The 12,871-nt window shown below is 43.4% G+C and overlaps 1 long non-coding RNA gene across 1 annotated transcript; it reads left to right on the plus strand.

Annotated features, from left to right (window-relative positions):
* Positions 1–856: 856 nt before the first annotated feature.
* On the plus strand, positions 857–9,355 carry LOC122173637 (uncharacterized). The gene is made up of 3 exons (XR_006174271.2): positions 857–1,254; positions 1,540–5,730; positions 8,787–9,355. It is a non-coding gene; the product is annotated as an uncharacterized LOC122173637 (long non-coding RNA).
* The last annotated feature ends 3,516 nt before the right edge of the window (positions 9,356–12,871 follow it).

Genomic DNA, 12,871 nt, shown 5'->3' on the forward strand with positions numbered 1-12,871 from the left:
CTGGGTCTCTCCCCCCGCACCATCTGCCACCCCTGCGTGCCTCCAGCCCCTCCTGCTTCCCCCGGGTGATTTAAAAGGGCCCAGGGGCCCCCAGATGCCGCTCCCACCACCAGCAGTGCAGCAGGACTGCCAACATTACAGTGCGGCCGTGGCAGCGCTGTGACATGGGCAGTGTAGTCACACTTTATCATCGGGGGAGAGCTCTCCCAGTGATAAAAAATAACCACCCCAAATGAGCGCTAAAACTTTGGTTGCTCGGGGGTGTGTTTTTTCACACCCCTGAACGACTAAAGTTTTAGTGCCGAAAGTGGCAGTGTAGACACAGCCTAAGGCAGCTTCCTTTCCGCCCGCTCCGCGCCGCTCCGGGAAGTGGCCAACATGTCCCTGCGGCCCCAGGGTGGGGGTGTTTCCACGTGCTGCCCCAGCCCCGAGCGCCGAGCTGCTGCCAGAGGGGTGTGCAGGTCACTTTCGGGAGCTGGCGCCGCCCGAGGTAAGCGCCAACCCCTTGACCCCCTCCTGCACCCCAACCCTCTGCCCCACCCCAGATCCCGCACCCCCACCCAAACTCCCTCCCAGAGCCTGACTCCTCACCTCACCTCACCCGCACCCAAACTCCCTCCCAGAGCCTGAACCCCCTCCTGCACCCCAACCCACTGCCCCAGCCCAGAGCCCGCACCCAGCACCCAAACTCCCTCCCAGAGCCCGAACCCCCTCCCAGAGCCCTGGGAGGGGGGGATTTGGACCCGTTCTGGGCACCACCAAAAATTATCCAAACCTGCTGCCTCTGTCTGCCATGACTCCAGAGAACTGTGCAGCAGAGGTTTGGCAGCAGCATCTCAACCAGCCCTATCTGTGGGTTAACAAATTACAAAGATATGCTCCCTACTGTTGTATCTACAGTACATGAATGGAAAGAAGGAAGCATGAGCAATGTCCGTGAGAGTAATTAACCATTGGAACAACTTCATACATGCATAGATTCCTAGGCCAGAAGGGACCATTGTGATCATCTGGTCTGACCTCCTGTATAACACAGGCCATAGAATTTCCCCAAAATAATTCCTACAGCATATCTTTTAGAGAAGCATCCAATACTGATTTTAAAATTGTCAGTGATGGAGATTCCACCATGACCCTGGGTAAACTGTTCCAATGGTTAATTACTCTCACAGTTAAAAATGTACAACTTATTTCCAATCTAAATTTGTCTAACTTCAAACTCCAGCCATTGAATCATGTTATACCTTTCTCTGGGTACATCTACACTACAGCAGGGAGTCGATTTAAGATACGCAAATTCAGCTACGTGAATAGCGTAGCTGAATTTGACGTATTGCAGCCGACTTACCCCGTTGTGAGGACGGCGGCAAAATCGACTTCTGCCGCTTTTTGTCGGCGGCGCTTACTACCACCTCCGCTGGTGGAGTTAGAGCGCCGATTCGGGGATCGATTGTCGCGTCCCGATGGGACGCGATAAATCGATCCCCGAGAGGTCGATTTCTACCCGCCGATTCAGGCGGGTAGTATAGACCAGACCAGACTGGGAAGCCCTTTATTAAATATTTCCCCCCACTTTTAGACTGTAATCGAGTCACCCCTTAAACTTCTCTCTTTGTTATTATAAATAGATTAAGCTCTTTGAGTCTATCACTAAAAGTCATCTTTCTGAATCCTTTCATCATTCTCATGGCTCTTCTCTTAACCCCCTCCAATTTATCAACATCCTTCATGAATTGTGGACTTTTTTGTCAAAAGGGATAATGTGAGAAAAGAAGTTCAGTTTCCAAATGTCACATGTCACTTTAATGGACTTCAGATGAAAGCCACCACACTAAATGCTATCTATCTATCCATCTTTCTATCTATCTATCTTCATGCATCTGATTTATATCATTTTAATAGCTAAGTGAAAAGCTAATCCATCTCTTTGGCCCAGCACAAAAAAACCTCAATAGTTCTGTTGTATGTATGTTTCCCTCCTCTAGGCTCCAAAAGTCTGAGCTTTGAGCCTGTCTCTTTAAGCCTTGTTTGTTATGTCCCTTGTTTCCATAGCACTTGTGTTTCCATGTTGTAGGCTTCTTTTATTTTTTTCCAGACATTACCCCACCAGCACATGTTCCAGACCTGGGATTCCACCCGCTTTCAGCCAAAAGGAAACTAACTTTTTGTGGTTGTAAAAATACCAGGCCATGTAAATACCTGTGGCTGGGATCTAGTCTCTCTGGCTAGGAATAGCAGCACAGCTGAGAGCGAGCACAGGGTGAAGAAGAGAGGCCTGGAGAAGAGCCAAACAAACCTTTGTGCTTCTTTTCTCGCTAATCTGAGCCAGCCTCTCCTGTCAAGAAGAGGATGAAAAACAGGAACTGTAATTTCTCTGCTACAATAGCACAGCCCAAAGCTTTCCATGTACAAAGGCTTTGTGCCTTCACCTTGCACCCATGAGAAAGGTCCACCAGAGATGGGCCATGCTGCAAAATCTGGATCCCGATACCAACTCATCCCAAAGCTGAGCAGTTCAGATCCAGGGACTTAGTCTGAGCCTGGGGCTGATCCAAAGGGACTGGCAGGCCAGGGAGAAGTCAGTAAGACTCCAAGTGATTTTAATGGGGAGCTGGATCAAGCTCTTAACCTCAGTTGTGCCTAGTCATTAGGCAGGTGGGCAGTCAGAGTAGGGGCAGAGGTGACAAAAGGAGCCATCCCCCCTATATCCCACTCCCATAGCCTGCATAAGGGCCATGCAGGAGAACATCTGAAAGGATGGGAAGGAGGAAAGCAGAGGTAGTGTGGGGGGGTCTCCTTTAGAAAACAGGACTGGTCCAGTGTAGGAGGGGAGGCATGGTACAGCTCTGCACTGCTGCTTATGCCGGGCTGTGCACAGACAAGCCCTTAGAAAACATCTCTATGGAAAATATGACAGCACTCTCCACAGTACTGGTCCCAGAAACTCATGCTGCACTGGCAGACACTGCACGGTTCTGGGCCTCAGGTTCCCCATCTGGAAAACAGAGGTAATGATAATTATCTATGGATGGAAAATACTATATAAGAGCTAATTAGGAATAAATACTGGCTATTTACTTACAGCATGATTAAATTGGCTTCTCACAAACTTTGTTTTGCAGGGCTTCTGACCGACCCATTTAAACCACTGAAATTCTTTGTTAAAATTGCCCCATTTAGTGTGCTGTGCATGCTCTGCTCATCTGTTGGTTTATGCATCTCTCATCAGGACAGCTGTCTTGTGAAATACCCAGAGTGTCCTTTCACAGATGTCCTCAGAACTGAGAGAGGCATCAGTGACCCTGACCCCAACCCCCAGCCATCAGTCTCCGGTCTCCACAGATTTCCCTTTAGAGATGATGCTACAATAGCACAGCCCAAAGCTTTCCATGTACAAAGGCTTTGTGCCTTCACCTTGCACCCTGGAGATAGCAGGACATAGAGGTCTGAAAAATCCCCAACATTATGATCTAGCTAAATGAATTTAGTGCCATACACTGAAGCTCTCTGCTCATCCCCAGAATAGATATGGCACAGGCGACAGCAATATATACACTCTATCTATATCACACTTTCAGTATTCTTCACCTGTGAAAGGTAAGAGGGAAGTTCAGATACCACGGTCCTTTCAATCTATAACCTCTGTGAGACTGCCAAGGATAGTGGCAGACAGTGTCAGTAATATGGACCATTGTCCAGTAGGAACTGGATTGAGGTTTTTTGCTCATTTAATCTGAACCACTAAACAGTCAGCCGACAGAAACAACTTTCCCTTATTAACAACCTGGCTCGATTGTAACTGGTGACATAGAGGTGGGAAACTCTATATCCGATTCCCCCAAACAGCCAGCCCCCCAGCCAATGTATCACTCATTTCTCTAAACAGTGTGAGTGTATCCATTTAGTCATAAGGCTTCACTGAATGGACTGGGTGAATGAGTTTCGGACAACTGATCGTTCATAAACTGTTGTTTTTGACTATTCACTATTTGTCTTGTGTGATTGGTCACCTAAATCACACACAGTATTGTTTCTGTTCTCAGACTGAATGACTGGATCTTCGTAAGAATAACTAAACACTGAATGCTCTCTCTTCTACAAATTTTCTGTCAATCTTAGGTACTTATATGGCTACCTATACTGTAATATCTGAGCGCCTCACAATCTTTAATGTATCTATCCTCACAATCCCCCTATCAGATAGGGAAGTGCTATTATCCCCATTGCACAGATGACAACTGAGGCACAGAGAAACTAAGGGTACATAGTAGTCCTGATGTTATAGTTAAATTTGACATTTTTTTCTACATTCTGCCTATTTGGGTTCTCCCTGTGGTTACACATGAATGGCTTCCTTACTTCCTGTCTTAAACTCTTGGGTAGAATTTCTGTAGAGTATTAAACAGATTTGGCAGTCATTCCCAGAAGCAGAACATTTCACTGATGAATCTTTCCGGCTAACCCAGTGTAAAATACTATTATTTTATTATCTTGAATATTAAAATAAAAAGAATTAATAACTCTAGCAAGGGAGAAAGAGTTGATAAAAAATGTTATGTGACAGTTTCCTGTTGAACTTTTCCTGAATGTCAAGGAAAAGGAGAGGGATAATGATAGTAGGAATGAAAGAGTAGGCTAACTCATGATTAAGAAGTCTGAGAACACTGAAATGCCACACTGTTCATAAGGGAAATTAAATTACTAATCCTTATTCCATATGGGGCATTGTGCAACTATGCAGGAGCTTTCAACAGCTGGCTGTGAATGGCCAGTGCAATGGAAAAGGGCTGTAGATCCGCTGGGTTCTCTATGAATGCTATCAAATAGGAGTTGATCACTGCTAACATAATGGAAGGCAGGGGTGCAGAAGAATGTGAGTTATGTGTACCTTTGTAGGGGAACCAAGAATAGTGAAATCTCTGGTATATACCACTGTTTCTGGCTGTAGCAGCTAGGGGGTAGCAGACATCCTGACTGAGACCTTTGTAACTGTATGGTCTATGGTATTATGTCCAGTTGACTTTCTGCCTTGCCAGTCGTACTATAGAGTCTGTTATAAAGGCTAACAAGACACATGTCTTGGAGCTAATAAAGACTGAGCCACACAGCAAACATTCTGTGTCTGATCCTTCTCCTGCAGTAAAAACCAAGGGAATGTAAAAAGGTTTGGAAAGGGGACATATGCATTCAAGAAACCATCACCTGTTCTGCACAGCAGAACTGCCAGTCTGAAAATCAAACCGAGACTCTTCAAGGACAGAGACTTCAGACACAGCTGCTAACATGCCAAAGAGTCAGTATTGAGTATCACCAACACAGAGAGCTTTGTAGAGATTTCTTAGAGACATACATACGGCCCCAATATAGTACCTAAACTGCAGATCTGAGATCCCTGGCAGAAATGTGCTATAAGACATTATTTTTGTAGGACCACACTTGTTCCTGACATACACCCCATGTAAACATATTGTAGTCATAATCAGGGCAGCATTTGACCTATCCTGAGTACACATAACAATCATTGTGCTCTCTGATACACCTGCCATTTGTTCTAGGACTCATGTCATTTCTGTCACACTCCCAAATTCCTAACTCTATGCACTTCCCCAAGCTGATTTTAATTCTCTTTTTTCCGGCCATTGGAGCCATCTGCATTTTTAATAATAAAACTCTCCTGCCAACCCTACATGAAGGAAAATGCCACAGGCAACCACCTTTCCTGAAGCAAAGGTTTGATTTCATTTGTAGTTGTTGTTGTTTTAAAGCTGGCATATGTAGAAGCTGGCATATGTATAACCCAGCTCATGGCATATTCTCTCCAATTATGCTCTTATCATCGCATTCAGCTACATCCAAGAATATAGTGTCAAAGGAGCGGAGCTCCAAGAAATGTCCCTACTGGCTCTTCGCTTCTCTTGTCTTTTGTACTCAATTTTCACACAGAGAGAAGCCAATCTCTATCTCGTGTGTAGCTGACATCCAAATCTGCAGGGCTCTTATCCCAAGGATTGCTTTTTATTGCTTTGTTTGTTTCTCGCACAGACAGGAACAAACCCATGTGCTGCAGATGCAGCTAAAATATAAATTGCACACAACAGAGCTGAGATCAGAACCCTCATCTTTTATATTTAAACATACAGTTATCTAATACATGAACTCAATAAAAATATGTGTAACTGTTGGGAGTAGTAGGTCATTTACCCCAGTATTAAGCCAGCCACTAGAGGGCAACATCACTCACTCGCTCTTACATAGCTCACTCACCCACTACCAGTACATTACAGCACTGCTGTTTGCTTGGCTCTCAATGGATGCATTTCTTTTAGAATCTAGGTGATATAATGATTTTTTGTTTGTTTGTTTGTTTTTGGTTCTGTCTTTTGCTTTCCTGGTTCCATTTCAAGGAATTGTGGGAAATTTAAGGGAAAGAAGGTTAGCATAGACGAGGCTTTAGAGAAATGAGCTGTTTGTTTCAATGCTGATATTCCTGCCCCAAGCCCTACCAAAAAACAATAAATCACAGAGCAAAAACCACACTTATATTTAACTACTGGCTCTTAATGGCTCATTGGCAGCATTTTAAATACTCCTGGATATCACAAAGCATTTGACCTTAAGCAGAAATGGTTAGATTCAACCTTGACATTTTAACATAATAAAACAATTAAGGTGGGTGTTGCACATTAAATATTATTTGGTTTCCTGACCAGACTCCATAATGCAATCCCAGTTTGGCATGCTGTATCTCCTGACTCTAGGTCACTGATAAAAATGTTTAATATAATAACAGATCCCCGTAGAACCCCACTAGAAACACACCCTCTCAAAGAAGATTCCCCATATCAGTTAGTCAGCTTTTAATCCATTAATGTGTGCCATGTTAATTTCATATCATTTTAGTTGTTTAACAAAAATGTTATGTGGTTCCAAGTCAAACGCCTTACAGAAGTCTAAGTATATTATATCAACATTATTACTTTTATCAACAAAACTTGTAATCTCATAAAAAAAAAGATATCAAGTTAGTTTGACAGGATCTGTTTCCATAAACCCATATTCATTGGCGTTAATTATATTATTCTCCTTAATTCTTTATTAATCAAGTGCTATATCAACCGCTCCATTATCTTGCCCGGTATTGATGTCAGGCTGACAGGCCTATAATTTCCTGGGTCATCCCATTTGCCCTTTTAAAAAATTGGCACAACATGAGCTTTCTTCCAGTCTTCTGGAATTTCCCCAGTGTTCCAAGTGTTATTGAAAAGTAAGGAGGTCCAGTAAGCTCCCAAGTCAGCTCTTTTAAAACTCTTGGATGCAAGTTATCTGGTCCTGCTGATTTTAAAGTGTCTAACTTTAGTAGATGCTGTTTAACAACCTCCTGACATACTAGTGGAATGGAAAGAATTTTATCATAATGATGAGACACTTTTTTCCCCAAATACAGAACAGAAATATTTATTGAACACTTCTGCTTTTTTGGCATTATTATTGACAATTCTACCATTTCCATCTAGTAATGGACCGATACCATTGTCAGGATTCTTTTTGTTCCTAATATAATTTTAAAAACTCATTATTATTATTTATTATTATCTTTAACTCTGCTCGCCCTAGATTTCTTATTCTATGCCTTTTGCTTGCTTTCTGAGTTTTCTACAGTTCCTAAATACTGATGTATATTTATTACTATCAGCTTCCCCTTTCTTCCACATGTTTTTTTTTTTATTATTTTTATTTATTATAGCTTCCTTCATCCCCCCTCTAAATCAGGTTGTTTTTTTAATCAATACAGACTTCTTCCTTGACTGTGGCATTTTGGGAATCTAGCAAAGTGTTCTTAAACAATTTTTCTGATTAAATTCTTCCTCCCAGCTGATTTGGCTCATAATTGGTTTCAGCTTTGTGAATCTGACCCGTTTAAATCACCAAGTATATATATATATATTACTGCTCTGGACTTTATTCTGTTTGCACATTATAAATGTGATCAAGTCATGATCACTTGCACCTAAGCTACCATTCATTTTTAGTTCTGTGATCAGTTCCTCTTTATCTGTCAAGAGCAGGTCTAACATAGAATTCCCCTGAGCTGATTGCAACACTCTTTGAGTTACAAAACTGTCATCTATGCCTTCCTGGCGCTCCGGGGCTGGGGCTGCAGGCGCGTCACCCGCCCGGCGCACTGGGGCTGGGGACACGCAAGGGGGCCAGCTGCCGTGGGTGGAGGGGTGCTCTGGGCTCCGGTGAGGAACAGGGGGCAGAAGGGAAGGAGCAGAGTAGGAGGAGCCGGGGTCTAGCCTCCCCCAACCGCATGTTCACCTGCCGCCCATGCATCAAGGTCACCAAGAAGCAATACATTTGCTCTGATAGCTCCTTCTCTTTAACACATTTTTATACACAAAGGAAGGGACTGGGACCTTCATGTTTCCTTTATCTTCATTGCTGGGCTGGTGGAAAGAACATGTCTGGGCTGGTTCGAAAGAGATGAAAACTGATGATAGTGAGGCTTAAACAGAAAGGGGGCCTAGGAGAGAAGTGTGGCTAAAGGTCTGTGTATACTCTAGGCACAGGTGCATTGTGAGAAGAGGTCTGAGAGCCCAGGGAGTCCTGAGTTTGGATCCCAGCCCTGATACTGAATCCCTCTCTGGTCTTGACAAGTCACTGTTAGCCCCATCAGTAAAAGAGAATCATATTACACAGAGGTCCTGGGAGGATTTGTTAATGTGAAAGCAGTATAAAGTTGAATCATTCCATGTTATTATTTATTATTATTTGAATTACCCTAGTGTCTAAGAGCCCTTGTCATTGACCAGAACCCCAGTGTGAGGTGCTGTACAAAGACAGAACACATGACAACTCTACAAACACTTGCATAGAAGAATAATTATCAACGTTCAATGTATAATTTCTTGAAACGTCCTTAGTCCTGACCCAGAATACAAAGGGTCTGGTCACCTTGGAATGGAATCTACAAGGACTGCCTCTACTTCAGTGACTCCAAAATCCTGGTCTGAACCTGGAGGTCTTTCTACTATAGAAGATTTTCTTGCACTTGGAAGAAAGTGGGGTTCCAGTGCTCTCAAACGGGAGCCTGAACTGGCACAGTTCCCACTGGATGGTTTGCCCAGGATAGAAGATAAAACATCGTACCATTTCCAGTCCATCTGGACAGCTACATATAATTTCTTGCCTGGCAGACTATATTGAGTCATTTATTCTCTAATACTGTTCTGTGTCTGAAGAAGTCCAATGCTTGCTATGATGATAACATGCTGGATTTTTTTTAATACTGCAATGATGTCTCTTCTAATGCATGTCAAAGCTCAAAAAATAAACATCTCTATTTTCTGAGTTGCTCCATGATTCCACTGCTTGTTTATACTGCCTTATGTTATCTCTATATGACTCAGAGGAAAATCAGCTTCTGTGATGGTTGACAAAGAGCAGGGAGAACTGGCTCCAGTAACTCATGTGTGTGTTTGGGTTTTTTTACTTCTTTGGATGATTTATTTTATGGCTCTCACTACAGTGTTTACAGAAAGTTCAATGGCTCAGCACAAAGTCATTTGCAAAGAAACTGAGATGAAATCAAAACAAATATGTTGGTTAATTTCCCAGAGGAAAGGGAGCTCTTTGTGTAGTCTCCATATTGCCCTGACTCTCCACCCAGGGACTGTAGCAGCTTAAATAAAGCAAAAAGGGGGAAGAGATCTTTTTCCAGAGCAGGGCTGGAGATCAAGATGAATCTGGATCTGAGGGCCCGGGTGGTGGGGGATGGGGAGGGGACTGAAGAAGGGGCAGTCATTCTCAAAAAGGTTTTGTTTTGAATTTTGGTATCAGTAAGGAGGATACAGGCACTGACAAATTCAGGGTTAATCATGAATAATAAAATCTGTTAACCTGGTATAGCACCTTCCAACTGGGACTCTCAATGCCCTTTACAAACATTAATAATGAATGCATCCTCCCATGTATCATTATCCCCATTTCACAAATGGGGGAACTGAGGCACAAGCAAGCTAAGTGATTTGCCTGGGGTCACACGGTAAATCTCTAGAAGATGCAGCAATAGAAACCAGGGCCCAGATTATCTACTCTGACCAAACTGCACTTGATGCAGGATGGGGTGGATGAGCTAAGATGACTTTATGCAACCTTTGTGCTCCCCAGTGCTGGAACTGTCTGGGAGCTGATAAAGCACCGATATAAATAAGTGCAGTATGAGAGCTACTGTAATTGACCCTCAACTGCCAACAACCCTGTCAGGGTTCCCTCCCCACTCTGAACTCTAGGGTACAGATGTGGGGACCAGCATGAAAGACCCGCTACGCTTATTTCTACCAGCTTAGGTTAAAAACTTACCAAGGCACAAATTCTCCCTTGTACCTTGGATTAGGTAACGCTGCCACCACCAAGTGATTAGACAAAACTCAGGGAAAGGACCACTTGGAGTTCCTACTCTCCCCTATTATCCCCCCAAGCCCTACATCCCCTTTCCTTGGCTTGAGAATAAACAAGATGAGCACAGACCAACCTTGGGGTTTTTTAGGACACTAAAAAAGCCAATCAGATTCTTAAAAAAACAGAACTTTATTAGAAAGAAAAAAGGTAAAAGAAGCACCTCTGTAAAATTAGAATGGAAGATAATCTCACAGGGCAATCAGATTCAAAACACAGAGGATTTCCCTCTGGGCAAAACTTTAAAGTTACAAAAAGAAAACCAGGAATACACCTCCCTCTCAACACAGAGAAAATCACAAGCCAAAATAAAAGTAAGCTAACACATTCCCTTGCTAGCACTTACTAATTCTAATGGAGTTGGATAGCTTGCTTTCTCGATCTGTCTCTGGCAAGCACACAGGACAGACAGACAAACGAACAGACAAACAAAGCCTTCCCCCCCCTCAGATTTGAAAGTATCTTGTCCCCTTATTGGTCTTTCTGGTCAGGTGCCAGCTAGGTTACCTGAGCTTCTTAACCCTTTACAGGTAAAAGGATTTTGTGCCTCAGGAGGGATTTTATAGTACTGTATACAGGAAGGTTGTTACCCTTCCCTTTATATTTATGACAAACCCCAAGGCAGCCAGGAATTGTTAGGGGAAGGGGATGAGGAGGCCCTAGTCATACTTCTTTCCTCCCAAAACGTTGAGTAGGCGATATCTCAGAAGAGCAGCACAGTGCACCTGAGAATAGCACCTATATCCCCTGACTCCAGGTCCTGAGCCACCTCTGGTTGCTTAATACTGCATTGTGTAGCATCCAGGCATAAGCTTCGTAGGCCAAGGGACTAATAGTTGTTCTGGATCAGTTACACTGAACAGTAACTGAAATGCATTACAGTTCTCAGAGGAAGCACCTACATTTCATTTTTATTTTAAATAGATTTTGATCCAATAAGACCGCTATAATAAATGCCTATTGACTATAAAAATGCTTAGGGCATTTTAGATACAGTGCACACTGCACAGTGCTATCCCTTGGTGAGTGCTTTAATAATGAATTTCAGTCATACGCAATAACTGCCTTTTGCATCTAACTATTTACATGTATTAAAAGGATGCTTGGTAAATAAAAACACAATCAATGGGGCATTTGTTGAATATTAATGGCCTGGTTACTAAGGCTTAGAATTTTGGAAAGTAAACTGTAGAGTGAGCATCAGGAAACATTCCCAGTATTGCCAGCCCCAAGCAATCAGAAATCATGAGTCAAGTCCTTTAAAATAATGACATTTAAAAAAAAAAATAAATACAAATTTCTTTTGATTTGCCTTTATTTGCTGTTGGTGCATCTAAGGTGCATGTTTTTAAGCTTTTTTCTGTACCCAGAAGTGCGAGAAACCTCCCTCTTCTTCTTTATAACAGCTGAGCTTTTCGAGCAATTTTCTGATTCCGATGGCTGGTACTTCAAAAAAAAATATCAAATATCACAACAATCATGATTAGGGCCCTACCAAATTCACAGTTCATTTTGGTCAATTTCACAGTCATAGGATTTTTAAAATTGTAAATTTCATTATTTCAGCTATTTAAATCTGAAATTTCACAGTGTTGTAATTATAGGGGTCCTGACCCAAAAAGAAGTTGTGGGGCGGGTCACAAGGTTATTGTAGGGGGCGGGGGTTGCGGTACTGCTACCCTTACTTCTGCGCTGCTGCTGGTGGCGGTGCTGCCTTCAAAGCTTGGCAGCTGGAGATCAGTGGCTGCTGGCTGGGAGCCCAGCTCTGAAGACAGAGCTGCCACCTCCAGCAGCGCAAAAAGTAAGGATGTCATGGTATGGTACTGCCACCCTTACTTCTGCACTGCTGCTGGTGGGGTGCTGCCTTCAGAGGTGGGTGCCCGGCTAGCAGCTGCATCCCTCCGGCCACCAGCCGCTGTTCTCCAGCCACCCAGTTCTGAAGGCAGCACAGAAGTAAGGGTGGCAATACCGTGGCCCCCCTAAAATAACCTTGCAACCCCCCTGCAACTCTCTTTTGAGTCAGGACCCCCAATTTGAGAAACGCTGGTCTCCCTTGAGAAATCTGTATAGTATATAGTAAAAACACACAAAGGACCAGATTTCATGGTCCGTGACGCATTTTTCATGGCCGTGAATTTGGTAGGGCCCTAATCATGATGAAATCATGAGAGTTGGCAACATTTTCAACATTGGTGTTGTGACAGGTTTGGTCACAGAAACTCCCTCAAGACTGTCACTAGATGTGCTGGAATACCACTGAGAACAAACCCACCTGCCAGAAAAGGCTTCCTTCCACTCCCGTCTTGCTGAGCTAGACACTCCAGTCAGCTACAGCACAGACCAAGAGGTTGGGCCATGCCCCCTGCAGTTCACAAAAACAAAGATTCACTTAGTCCAGAGGTTTCTCAGTTAA

The sequence above is a fragment of the Chrysemys picta genome, chromosome 4 (assembly GCF_011386835.1).
Source record: "Chrysemys picta bellii isolate R12L10 chromosome 4, ASM1138683v2, whole genome shotgun sequence".
Lineage (NCBI taxonomy): Eukaryota > Metazoa > Chordata > Testudines > Emydidae > Chrysemys > Chrysemys picta.